The sequence below is a fragment of the Gymnoscopelus braueri genome (genome assembly GCF_963280865.1).
Source record: "Gymnoscopelus braueri genome assembly, chromosome: 14".
In the NCBI taxonomy this organism is placed as follows: domain Eukaryota; kingdom Metazoa; phylum Chordata; class Actinopteri; order Myctophiformes; family Myctophidae; genus Gymnoscopelus; species Gymnoscopelus braueri.
In genome coordinates this window covers 15,311,512-15,325,669 of record NC_137619.1, presented here as the reverse complement: position 1 = coordinate 15,325,669, position 14,158 = coordinate 15,311,512, and positions in this window count along the sequence as shown.

Below are 14,158 nucleotides of genomic sequence, written 5' to 3'. Positions count from 1 at the left end.
TCCTTAATAAACAAACAAATAAACAAACATCTTGTACTTTATACTCCCTTACAATTATTTGAAAACTTTAGTTACTTTTTTACTTTCAATAGGCCTACATTTCGATTATTATTACAAAACATAACATTGCACTTTAAGCCTAGGCTATTCGATCTAGATCTGCTATTTGAGTACTTTGACTTTTGGTACTTTAAGTATATTTTGATGCCAAAACTTTTGTACTTTTACTCAAGTAAATTTTGATTACCAGACTTTTACTTGTAACAGTGTGTGTTTCTACATTTCTTTGTCGATACTTCTACTCAAGTAAAAAATGCTTTTCCCACCACTGTTTATCAGCATTAACAGTTTGCAAAAAGTACAGCGGTACTATTACCGTATACAATGATGCTAAAAGGATAACACAAAAAGCCCTGAGTTTCCATTGTGGTCCTATGTATTCATCCATTGCAGTTAGAACTGCAGACTCACTCCCAATCTTCCGTCGTAATCTGTAGACTCATCTCTTCAGACTCCACTTTAGCCCGTAGCACTTGCCCTAGCCTCGACGACCTTGCAGGCTTATGCAAAGGCTAAAATGTAATTTAGATGTTATGTAGACATATGCCAGGTTCATTTGTAGACCTGGCATCCTATTACTATGTGTATATAGTTTCAATGTACAGATTATTACATTTTTGATATGATACTGTTTAGACTGATGATAGGTTCTTGGTTTACCTATGATCCTGGATTACTATTTCTATGCATTTGGTATAATACCTTGTGTTTACCTTGCTTACTTTACTGTAAATCACTCTGGATTAAGAGTGTCTGCTAAATGCTTAATAGTAAATTGTTGTATTACATTCTTTAAGACATGTAAAGACATACAATAAACATACAATACATCATTAACACTAGAAGCAATAGATGAGAGAGAGAGGGGGGGGGGGGGCGCTCCCAGAATGCAAGCATTCAATTAAATTATATTTCCACCCTGTAATTTCACTGCATAAAAACACAAGGCACAGACAAGTTCCCAGAAAACTGCAGGTCTGCTGCCACTGTTATTTATTTTTAAACACAACTATAGACCTTTCTGTTTGCCGCTGCCTTTGATAGTTACTTTTCCTCCTTCTTTCCTTCTTTCTCCTCTGTACTGTAATTGTATCTGTTATTAATACTTATTTTGTTTTATACGTCCTAATGTCATTTTACAATTGTGTTTCCTTTGCTTTGATGTTCTGTGTAAAGCACATTGAACTGCCTTGTTGTTGAAATGTGCAAATAGAAATAACATTGCCTTGCCTTGCCACTTGCCAGAGGAGAGCAGCTCAAAGAGGTGGTGGCTGCCCAGGGTGTGTGGGGTCCTTGATTATGTCAGTTGCCCTGCTGAGATAGAGTGAGGTGGCAGTGGTCTGTAGGGATGGCAGTGGGACTGGGAATGAGGAGGACAGTAGAAATACACCACTGACTGACTGACTGACTGACTGACTGACTTGTTTGTTTGTTTATTTTCACTTACAAGAGAATGTTAAGATGATACACATATAATCAGAATAAAAAAACCACCTCCAGGGGCTTGAGAAGTGGCATTCTCCGGGAATGTTTGTACATTAGTTGTAGGATAAAATTACAGCATTGTGGAATATACACATCTATTACAAATAACAAATAAAACATTGCACATGCAGGGAAAAGTAACTAATTACATTTACTCAAGTACTGTATACTTAAAGATAGTGTCAGTGATACGTTTTGTTAAAAAGTTAAAGCTAAAAGGCAAATCATTGTATTGTTCAGAAACCGTCTATCCAGCTCTTTTAATAGACAGAAAATACATGTTCAGGCATTTGCCAGCCAGGAGAGAGAGAGAGTTGATGAATGGGTATTCATCAGCTTAATTTGTATCGAGTTCCAGTTGTGTCTGCTAATTTATCCTGTATGAGCTCTCCTGATTGGATGAAATTGATACCCCATCCTGAAAATGCATTTTCTGTTTACTAAAGAGCTGGAGAGACAGGGAGACCCCTGTTACTGAACAGACTCTCTATACATGATTGCTCAGTACTTCTTCCACCACTGAACCCCCAACACAGTCTACACAAGGAAGAAAAGTGCTGCAAGTACACAAGCATAAATAAAAAGATTTGAATCACTGTTTATCAGCATTAACAGTTTGCAAAAAGTACAGAGGTACAATTACCGTATACGATGATGCTAAAAGGATAACACAAAAAGCCCTGAGTTTCCATTGTGGTCCTATGTATTCATCCATTGCAGTTAGAACTGCAGACTCACTCCCAATCTTCCGCCGTAATCTGAAGACTCATCTCTTCAGATGAGTCAGTTAAAAGTAGATATTACTCAAACCGGTGTCTTTTAGATGGTTTATTTCACTAACACACACATTACAAACATACAATACTCTAGGTCTAGTACCTCTAGTACTACCACTACACTACAAGGAAGATAGTAAGCACCACATGGTCAGTTAGTTACAGCCAGTCAGGTTATAAAGCCTAGAGAAGAGAATAAAACACAAAACAACAACAACAATATTAATGACATGAGTCTGCACTCCAATTATGAACACATCAGAAATATAATCTTATTAAGTGTTAATCTCTTTAACTTTACTACAGTCTTCCCCACTCCTCGTCAGCTTAAAATCTGACCTTCTATAGATAAAACAAGGCTTTTATACTGCTTCAAGTTATACAAAGGAGACCCTCCTCTGGGGTGTAACTTGAGCCACAGTTTTTTTGACAATCCCCCACAAGACACTGTGGTCTGGCAGGCAAGAGACCCCCGCTTGGAGCCCACAGAGCTGTGTTTTTTTTCCACTCTGCCCATTTTCTTACCCTCTAGGTTTGGAAACCCCCACCTGCGGTAGTACCTTCAGTTCCCTCCTAACATAGACATGTAATTTGTCTCTCTCTCTCCTTCCTTCTTGGAGATAAGAGGGTTTAAGGAATTTATGAACTACAGAGACTGGACCCACAGTATGAAACCTCACTCACTAGGACCCGTGCCTTTATCTGTTGGCCTACCACTCTGGTTATAATCCTAAATAAGCAGGAAATACACACATTATTATATGGCACTGATTATACGCAATTTCCGCTGCCGAAAAGCCTGTATAATTCGACAATTATTTTAGCCTGAATGTCTGACGTGCTGTTTACATTTCTATTTTTGAATTCATTTGTATTTAGAGTAGGCAATAATTTTTTACCCCCTTTATTTGTTGTTCCAATTGATTCCTCCCCACACACATGTCTGTGTTGTCGCTGCTGTTGTACGCTACTGACTCACCTGCCAGTGAGGAGCCCCTACCAGGAGGACGTACTCCTCCCGCCCAACACTCCCCGCTGACAAGTACTCAGAGAGTATTCAAATGGAACAAAATGGACCCGTTAGGGTTTGTACACTCTGAGAGTTAAATTAACATAGATTTTACAGTGTAGATTGGGCTCCCAGAGATAAAGAAAATGGGGGTCCATGGCCTCATGCATATCAAACCAGGGGTCCTTGAAATTGAAATGGTCGAGAATCACTGCTATAGATGTAAAAGTGTTCTCTTATGGGGGTCCCTGGCATATCTTTTCAAATGGGAGTCTGCAGGCTAATGTGTGTCAATTTGGGGGTCCTTGACACAAACAAAGTTTGAGAACCAGTGGTCTAAATATTCTCTGGAGACTGTCACTGGAGTGAACATGCCCGATGTCAGTGCAAATAGGAAAATATGCCATATGGAATGGGCATGTATGATGTCTATTGTTACGCTATTAATATTAGTGCAACTTGCCGTTGTGTGGGACCATAGACTATATAAAATATAAACGATATGTGTAGTTTCTACACAGACCTCTTTTGAAACTACTTTTCTGCTCATATCTGCTCAAATCCAGCATCTTTGAACTTCCGGTCCTAAAGAAACCGGAAATGACTGCTATTGGCTGCAACCGCAGCGAGGGCGGGTCTTCACTCGGTAGAACCAGTATAGAAGCCCTAGAGACATACCCTACTTTATCATTAATTTTAAAATGAATGGGACCATCATTTACTAAACGCATATCATGATAATTGAAAAAAAAGACTTTAACCTAGCGATTTAAAACATAAAGTTTTTATGAAAATGCTTATTAAAGTAATAAAATCAAGTGTAACGTCCGACCAAAATCTTGTTCACTTCTATTTGAGAGTAAATTCTGCTGGATGCAGGAGGTGAAATAACGACATCTGCTGGGCCATTAATGGGAAGAGATTCAGGAAGTGGGCTTCAAATCCAGCGGAGATTCCTTGCCGCCTGTTTGGGACTCCAGACCAGAGATTGATCAAAGCGAGAGAGAGAGAGATAGAGAGGGAGAGGAAGAGGAAGAGGAAGAGAGGGAGAGCTCAGACAGCGAGGGAGGGAGAATGTATTAAGGCTTGCCAACAACAGCGTCTCTGACCCTAACCATGTCCTGAACCCCAAATATAACTACATCAAACTGTAGATATAGGTTGCATAATTTAATAGACTGATGTCCATATTTGGGCAACGGTTTGTGCTACGTCTGAGCTTACTTCACGCGCACAAGGCATAATATAATCCTGCAACGGCAAGAATCAGAGCATTCGCAGCAACCTGTAGCAGAGCTTTAGCTTTTAGTCTCTGAGTTACAATCGGAGAAGGAGCGCACGATTACAGCCATGGGGGATGAGGACGAGGATGAGGAGAACCTTGCCTACGAAGCTGCCGTGGAAGAGCTCCAGAAACAAATGGTCACAAAGGACGAGCTAATAGAGGAATACAATGACGAGATCAGGAGACTCAGGGCACAACTGCAGGACGTGGAAGAATTTCACGTTTCCCAGGCCGAGTCCAGGGAACTAGAGGATGAGAAAATGATGCAAATGATTGATGAACAATTGATGGCCTTGCATATCCAGGAACAGGAGATGATCCGCTACTCTAATAATCCCAACCTCTTCCAGATCGTGGACAACCAAACGGCCGTTGTCTCTGTATCTTCTGGCTGCTGCCCCCCTATTTGCACCTGGTTTAAAAGGAAACAAAAGCGAAAGTAGCCGATCTGCCATGTTGTGGCTAGGGTTGGGATTCGGAACCGGAGGGATCGGTAGGAACCGGATCCAACATTGAGGAACCGGAATCGGTTTCGTCACATTTGGAACCGTTTCTGGAGACGATTTTATCACACTGTCAGAGCTGCTATGTGGACTTCACGTCTGCTATACAATTACAATACCGGTGGAATCGGTCTTCTCAAACTTTTTAATTTCAAGGACCATCATAACAGAGTTACAGACCTGTAAGGGTCCATTTGGAACCCCCCTATAAGAATCTGTTAAGAGGGAATCGTTAAGGAACCGGAATCGTTAGAATCCTAAAGGATCCCAAGCCATGTTGTGGCAGGCTTGTAGAACTGCTATTTTTGAAAATCTTTGAACATCTCGGATAATTTTTTTACAATAATGACACGACCAAAACAGGGACGCCGCTATAATCTTGACTCTTTAATGAATTTAATCTGAATTTAAATTAAACTACATTATAGGCCGACGTTGGGAAAGCATGACCCTCCGCATATTATACAATACCAGATATACTCGTTGTTATGATTGACATTTTTGTTCCTCTCCTTTCCAATTGTACGAACTGTTAAGCTAGAAAGATCTCACTGACAAAACAAGACTTTTTGGGGCGAGTAGACAAATATTTCAGTCTTTTACTTCTGTGATTATGTGTATTCTACAGTATCGTAATGCTACATGTAAAAAAGATTTGTACTCTAAAGTCAAAACAGCTCCACAAAAAGAAAATCAAAGATTGTAGGCCGACCGACCCCTTGAGATCATTTGGGAATCAGTCAAAGATAATAACGTATTAAGGCTTGCGAACAACATTGTCTCTGACCCCAACCATGTCCCGATTACAGCAAATAACAAGATATGACTCAGTCATATTATACCAGGTTGCTATCTCCAGCGTCCCTGCACGGAACCAAATGGACCCGTGGTCCTATACCCGTTCACTTGCAGACTAACAAAAACAGCCAAAATGGCAGTAAATAGTAAATAGTTTATGAACGGAGCTAAATCTGTTTGTGTGCCTTAGTAAGGGCTTGTGTGCGTTGTCTTGTTTTTTCAGGGTCGCTGTTGGAGGCGGCGCTGTGTGTGTGTGTGTGTATGAAGAGTCGGTGGCGATGGCCACACTTTTGCAACAGCGCCATTTACCATAGAGATATATACAGTGGCCGAACACAGTATTGTGGGTCGTCTTTAGATCCCATATTCTGAGGGGACATTGAGCCCTCATTGGCTAAAGGACCAGCCAATAAGGAAAAAGTCACGCAAAAGTCAGGACTAGCGAGTGTAGACGTAGACCAGGTTTGGCAACCTGGTAAAAATAGCCAACATCAAACTGGTGATACAGGGTTGCATAATTTAATACACCGGTTCTCAATGTCCAAATGGACATTTTTGGGACTGTAACTGTGTATAAATGGAATCCAATGGAATCAAACAAATGGAATTGGGTTACATTTGTACACCCGGCAATCTAAGCCTGCAGGCTTAGATTGCTGGGAGACAACCTCTTCTTCCTGTCCATCCTCACACTCTCTTCTCCCCCTTGATTGTGTGGGTTCACGTCCTATCAATGCACTGATGGGACGTGAACCCACACAATCAAGGGGGGAGGAGTGGAGGGTGTCGCCCATGCAGGTTGCGCCTAACCTTTAACACAAAGACTATGCCTAAACCCTAACCTCACAGAAAAATATTCTGTTACAAGTAATAGTTATTCAAAATGTACTTGAGTAAAAGTACAAAAGTATTGGCATCAAAGTGTATTAAAAGTATAAGTACTCATTGTGCAGAATGTCCCATTTCAAGGTTTCAAAATCTATAAACGTGTTTTGAAAATAGCAGATCTACAAACTCACAACGTGACCCATTGTGAGCTTGAAGATCTGCTATTTTCAAATAGCCTATAGTGAGGCTTAAGTGGTTAATTTACGTTTTGTAATCATCTAAATCTACAAAGTAACTAGTAACTAACGTTTTCAAATAATTGGAGTGGAGTAAAAAGTACAGTAAAGTTTGCCTCTGAGATGTTGTGGAGTAGAAGTCAGTCAAAATATTGAAAATTGGAAATACAGTAGAGTAAAAATACCTCAAAACTGTACTTAAGCACAGTGCAGTACTTGAGTAAATTTACTTAGTTACACCACTGCATGTGTACTTAACCTGTCACAAGTTGATGATGTCATTTGTATGGTCCAGCCCTATGGAATGTTATTAGCATGTCCTAATAAAAAACAACTTGATACTTCCTAAGGTTAATATGAACATCAAAACAATATTTTAAATATGTCTTATATTATGCATTCCATGCATTCCATAGAGCTGGACCACACACATGGATGGACAAGTGACATCATCAACCTGTGACGGGTGTTGTCCCCTTTAGTAAAAGATTAACTATTTCTAAAATAAATACAATATTGTGTTTTTAATTTAAAAAGATAGTTATAGTTCCCCCCCCACCGGCTGCAGATCAAGGGTCTGATTGCAGACCGGGTCTCTCCATGGAGCACGACAGTCGATTGATACTACATTATATTATTATACATTATATTATACCATTATATATTAACAATATTATCATATATTATATTATATTATCATGCCATACTATTATACCATTATATTGTTTTTAATTGATGAAAAGTTGTGATTTTATTTTGTTGAAACTTTTTTTAATCTTTTGAAATAATATAAATGTATATTTTTTTAAATGTAGGAAATATATATTTACATAAAAATTGGTCTGTGACCCACAAATGGGTCCCAACCCAGTGTTTGGGAAACACTGCTGTATGGGTGCCCGGATATTCATATTTGGGCAATGGTTTATGCTTACGTCACGCTCAAGGCATAGGCCTATATAATCAAACATTCACTGTAACCTATAGGCATAATTTAAAACAATTTTAGCTGTGTTAATAAGTAATTTTGTGTAATTTGTATTTGATGATATAGTTTAGGGCGAAACAATTTAAAAAGCCATGAAGGAAGAGCACAAAGTTGTTTTGGACGAGCTCCGGCAACAACTGGACTTAAAGGATGAGCTGATAAAACAGCTCAAAGAAGAGATCCAGAAGCTGCAGACGCAGCTGGAGAACATCACGGTAATTCACAAGACCCAGGCTGAGTCCAGGAGACTGGGTGACGAGGAGATGAAAGACATGATGGTTGATATATAGCTCTACTGTCAGTCTGAGGGGAGGGCAGTCAATGATTCTATAAATCAGTGGTTCTCAACTTTTTTTTTTCTTGCTGGTATATGGATTTGGTCAAGGGTTCCCAAACCTTTCAGGCCGCTACCACCCAAAATAATCATAATTTGAACTGGGGACCCCGAACCCTGACAAGCACTTGGAATTGTAGGTAGTTGAGGCGTTACATGTAGTTTGACTCGGTTCCACAGATAAATATTGTGAAAATAGCCGATCTAGTGGATCTGAACTATTATTATTTTTTGCCTCTCACTTGGGTAATATTTGACAATTTGACCAATGTTCAACCATTTTCATAGTGACAGTTTGTTGGTTACTTTTGGTAGTAATGGTCTTTTTTAACTTTAGAGGTATTAAAAAGTCCTTAAGATGTCACTTTAGAAATGTGCAGGTAACCTGTGTACACTTGTACTGTATGGTGGTTTATTTACTGTTGAGTGACAAAACAATGTTGCACTTTAAGCTAATTATCTGGGGACCCCCCAACATCATCTGGGGACCTCCCTGGGGGTCCCGACCCCCAGTTTGGGAACCGCAGGATTAGGTCCTGGACCCCCATGACTCGTGAGAGTGTACAAATGGACCCATGCGGGTCATACGTGTCCATCTAGCTGGGGTCCCTGGACCCCACTTTGAGAACCACTGGTCCAGGGAGTGACATTCATTTCAAGGACCCCTAGATTGATATGCATCAGGCCATGGACCCCATGATACAATTTGTTTTATCTCCGGGACTCCAATCTAGGCTTTAGATTCTCTGCAGTGTTAAGGAGTTACAGACCAATTCCAATCGGTTCCTGGTTATTAATCATTTAGCTTGGTACCCCCAGGAAGCCCCCAAGGACCCCTCGGGGGCTCCTGAATCACAAGTTATGAACCACTGGTTTGAGATGTGTATCGTACTGTATATAAGTAGATTTCTTTAGCAGAAATGTATCTTACATAATCAAAATAACCTTTTCTTTTTTCAGAAGTGTATCTTATCAATATACGTTTTTTTTAGTAGAACATTTCACACACACACACACACACACACACACACACACACACACACACACACACACACACACACACACACACACACACACACACACACACACACACTCTCACACACACACACACACACACACACACACACACACACACACACACACACACACACACACACACACACACACACACACACACACACGCACATTACATTTCCATTAATGAGAATCCAGTATTTTAGATTGTTTTGTTTTAGTTTTTCTTGCATCCAAAGTACTGTAGCTAAAACAGACAAGGTTTATGCATTTTGAATGAACACAAAACACCCTCACTGGCATGGAAGATTAACCCATTAAAAACGGGATAGCATCTTTGTCATTCTAGAGTTGAGCTATATAATGTATATACAGTAGCAACATATCTCTGCTGTCCGGCAGCAACCAGCTAACTCCAAAATGTTCATTTTTCAGGAAATGACAAAAACAAAAAAAAGTGGATTTAGGAGGTTTTGTTCAGCATTGATAAGAACAGCTGAATGGACCTCCAAGCTCACAATGAGGTTGGAGGTCAAAAGGGGGTGGAGCCTGGAGTCAGCTAAACCAGCTAACTCCACCCCCCTATGGTGAACTTTGATTCACCCAATGGAGTTAGATGGTTTTGTCAGAAGCACTTTTTAATACTTTTCATTGGTTCAATAATTTTTTAATCAACACACAGACGCAAAGGGTGTTCAATGGCCCTAATTTATGGAAAAAAATGCAAAAGGCGAAAAATGGAGTTAGCTGGTTCCTGCCGCACAGCAACGATGTTTTTCAGAAAACTCTTAGGATTTAGAACATTGGTTTAGAACAGTGGTTCTCAAAAAAAGCAGATGTACAAGCTCACAGCGTATCACTTTGTGCCACGCTGCGAGATTTTACATCTGCTATTTTCTCTATCTTTAAAGTGTTGAAATCATTTTGACTTTTTTAACACAAATCCTCTGTTCTGGGGGTTTTCATATGGGTGGTCCGCGACCAAATACATATCATTTTGGGGGTCCAAAGTTTGAGAACTACTGATTTAGAAGGCATTTGTAGAATCGGCCTCAAATATTAATGGGTTAAAGAGCTGAGTATACGGACCTTGTGACCTGCAGCAGAACGGACAAGCAGACTGTCTATGGACCTCTGTAACTTAGATCAGTCTATGGACCTCTGTATCTTAGATCAGTCTATGGACCTCTGTATCTTAGATCAGTCTATGGACCTCTGTAACTTAGATCAGTCTATGGACCTCTGTATCTTAGATCAGTCTATGGACCTCTGTAACTTAGATCAGTCTATGGACCTCTGTATCTTAGATCAGTCTATGGACCTCTGTATCTCAGATCAGTCTATGGACCTCTGTATCTTAGATCATTGCTTCTCAAACTTCATCAACGAACCTCAAATCCTATTGTGTTTATTTGTCCCCCGTCTGAAAATATTTTATTTATTTAAAAAAAAAAAATCCAACATTTTGAAAATGTTTTTAAGATCTTTTTTGAAAGATACAAGCTTCCAGTGAGTTGCGTCGTGACGCAACTCATTGTGAGCTTGTAGATCAAACATCGGCCGATGTATAGGGTTACAGTGGTTAAGCCGACTTTGCTTTAATAACCTTGTTTTCTGGGGACCCCATGGACTTTTAAAAACTTGTGAAATATGTGCACAGCAGAGGTTGAAGGAAAGACTTCTCAACTAATCACATTGTGTATCCAATCAATGTTGAAATTGTTTAATTGGTTTAAAATGACATTCATTAAAACAATTCATTTCAAAGGGTAATTAAAGTAGCAGAGACCTAACACAACACAGCATGCTCAGTTTAACCAGTGCAATCAACCAGTTATTGTGTTGGTGAAGGTCGTAAGTCAATGCAATATAGCCACTGTATGCTAACATTCGCTAAGGGGTGTGGCATTTGCTATATGGAAACATAAAATGTACAAAGAAAATAACAACAACAACATGCCAATACTTGATATCAAATATAAATAATTAAAGTCAACTAGCTATATTTTAGAATATTGTCTTAAAGTCACATCATCAATCGTCAATCATTAACCACTTAAACACCAGCATCCAAATTTTGGGGAAAGCTTTCATTGAAGATATCCGATTGACAAGCTCACAACGTGTTGTGCTGCAACGAGTTGTGAGCTTGTCGATCGGCTATTTTCAGCGAAAGCTTTCCCCACAATAACATAAAATAGAAAATACACTAGTATAGAGCCCTGAGGGACTCTGCTCAACCATAATGGGGTTTAAGTGGTTAAAAGGTCAGCTACAAATCGATGCATTCAATGTTTTATTAAAGATCATTCAGTGGCTTATCATTCAGTGGAAGCAAAAGGCTTGTTGCACACAGCAGCTCAGGCCTTATAGTTGCATAAACTCAGAGGAGACACGGTCGTACGACGAAGTATAAATCAGGCGTAATACTTTGGAAAAAGTTCCGTCAACCACTTGAACCCCAACGCCCCCGAAGAGCAGGGGTCAGCAACCTTAAATGGCAAAAGAGCCATTTTGGACCAAAAATAAATACAAAATCTGTCTTGAGCCGCAAACATATTTGAGCCTTATAATGAAGGCAACACGGCTATTAAGTGTATATTAGCCTATCAAAATGACTAAATACAAATACATGTTAACGAGCAATTCATTAAATGTGATTTTCGCAGAAGATCAAACATACAGGTAATCCAGCAGCATTGGCATTGAAAGCAAACCACTCTGTCCACAAACTAAATTATTAAAATCTCTGCCTGGAATCACATTGGTTTCTTTACTAAGCCACCTGTCTGGCGTCTCGCTTCTTTATTTATTCTACACATTTTTGCAATATTGAAAAACGTAAGAATGTATGTGTCATGTTTGGCCTACTACAGCAACTATACATTTAAATTAAAATGTGAAGAAAAATAAACATTGTTAATTTCCTTATATTGTTTGTAAAGCTACAGGGAGCCACCAGGGAGGGGCTAAAGAGCCGGGTTGCTGACCCCCGGTGTAGAAGGAAACAAGAGCAGGCCAAGTACAGTTGCAACTCAGGTCTGTTTTTACGGGTTCAAGTATTGAGGGTTCAAGTGGTTAAATCAACTGGAAGAGCATTGTAAAAAGAGTGACAAGCTGCATTCATTTTACATTATGTTACAAGGGAGTCAGGCAAAAGTGAAGGTTCATTGAGGGGAGGAAAGACACCTCAACACATAAAATAACGGGTGCAGGCAATATAGTGTGGTTATTTACAGTGATACAAAGTGCATAAATGAACAGGTCCAGAGGGTGGCGCAAAAACAAAGGACCAATTGAAACCGAAACATAATAGTCCGGCAGTGGGGTATGAAATTTGGTATATAGGTTTTTTTATTGGCCCTAAAAATCCTAAGAAATCCTAGTGGCTGAAATATGTTTAATTGGCATCAATCCAAGATGTCAATTATTGTCAATTTTCATTCCTGAGATTTCAACTGACTTCCAAACACATTTTGAGGTGAGGAATTAAAATAAAATACCCTGACTGAAGTAACATAAATGTATATGGCTTTTTGACTTTGGTGGACATCTTGGATTGATGCCAATTAAACATATTTCAGCATATTTCTGGACACCTCATAGTAATGATGTATGGTGAAACAATTCTGTTGCAATTACTTTGATGTGAAATGCTAGTTTGCTAGACTATCTGGTAATAACATCCTGTAGTTCTGTTATATTGATTCAAAAATGGCTCAAATGTTTTTTTTTAAATATTTTATCTGAATTCCTTACCTCAAAATGTATTTGGAAGTCAATTTAAATCTCAGACGAATGAAAATTCAACTCACCATCATTTTATATGTCTTTTTGGCAATAACAGGGTGGCCATTTTGGATTGATGCCAATTAAACATTATTTCCGCAACTAGGATTTTTTAGGATTTTAAGTATGTTGTTCTGGTGACGATCTGTTACAATTACTTTGATTGAGCTAGTTTGCCTGGACAATACCCCACTAAACATTGTTTGGGGTGTTTTCATAAATAAAAAAAACGATATACCAAATTTCATACTTCAGCCAAAAAGGCCATTTGGCTGCTGGACTATGACTCCCTATCAGTCCAAACCCTGAATGTGTCCGTCTAATGGACAGAACATAATCAAACAAAAGCTATTCTAACTACTAACAACATAATAGCCTACAAAGACTGGCAACTAACTACCCTCTTACCTAATGTGTTATTCAATCTCTTAGCTAAGTGAAAAGTATAAATAAGCAACTTATAAACAGCTATCCTGACCCACCTCGTGTCAACCAACATGGACAAGTCTATGTCAACACAGAATGTCTCAACACTCTCACACAGCCGTGCCAAATGAATGGAGGAAGCAGCAGTATTTATACCAGATATGATATATAGGCCTACAGATGTCGGCTGCGGCTGCTGCATTGGAGCGATGCATCAACGCAGCTGCCATGTTGGCAGGGGCAAGCCATGCCTCCTAAAGGGCCTTTCACACAGGGAGCGACACTATCTACAGTATATGACAGATATTGTTGCTTTTGGGCAGAAAACTCTTATCTCCATATTTTTACTTTTTGTTAAATTAACGCTGTACATACTAGCTTGAGCTTGTAGATCTGCTACTAATGCTGTTTTTGAATTTGAATCCTGAAAAGTAACAGTTTTGGACATATGAGGTTTCCACCCGACAGAGACGATACAGTAGTTATGTTAAGATAGGATACTTGGTTAAGTAAAACATTTGGGTTTTCAAACCAAAACAGAAAACACCATAACTTACATAGATAGTAACTAAAACAGAAAAAAGCTTTTAGTCTCAGGTACTAAACTCAAGCATATTTCTTGCAGTT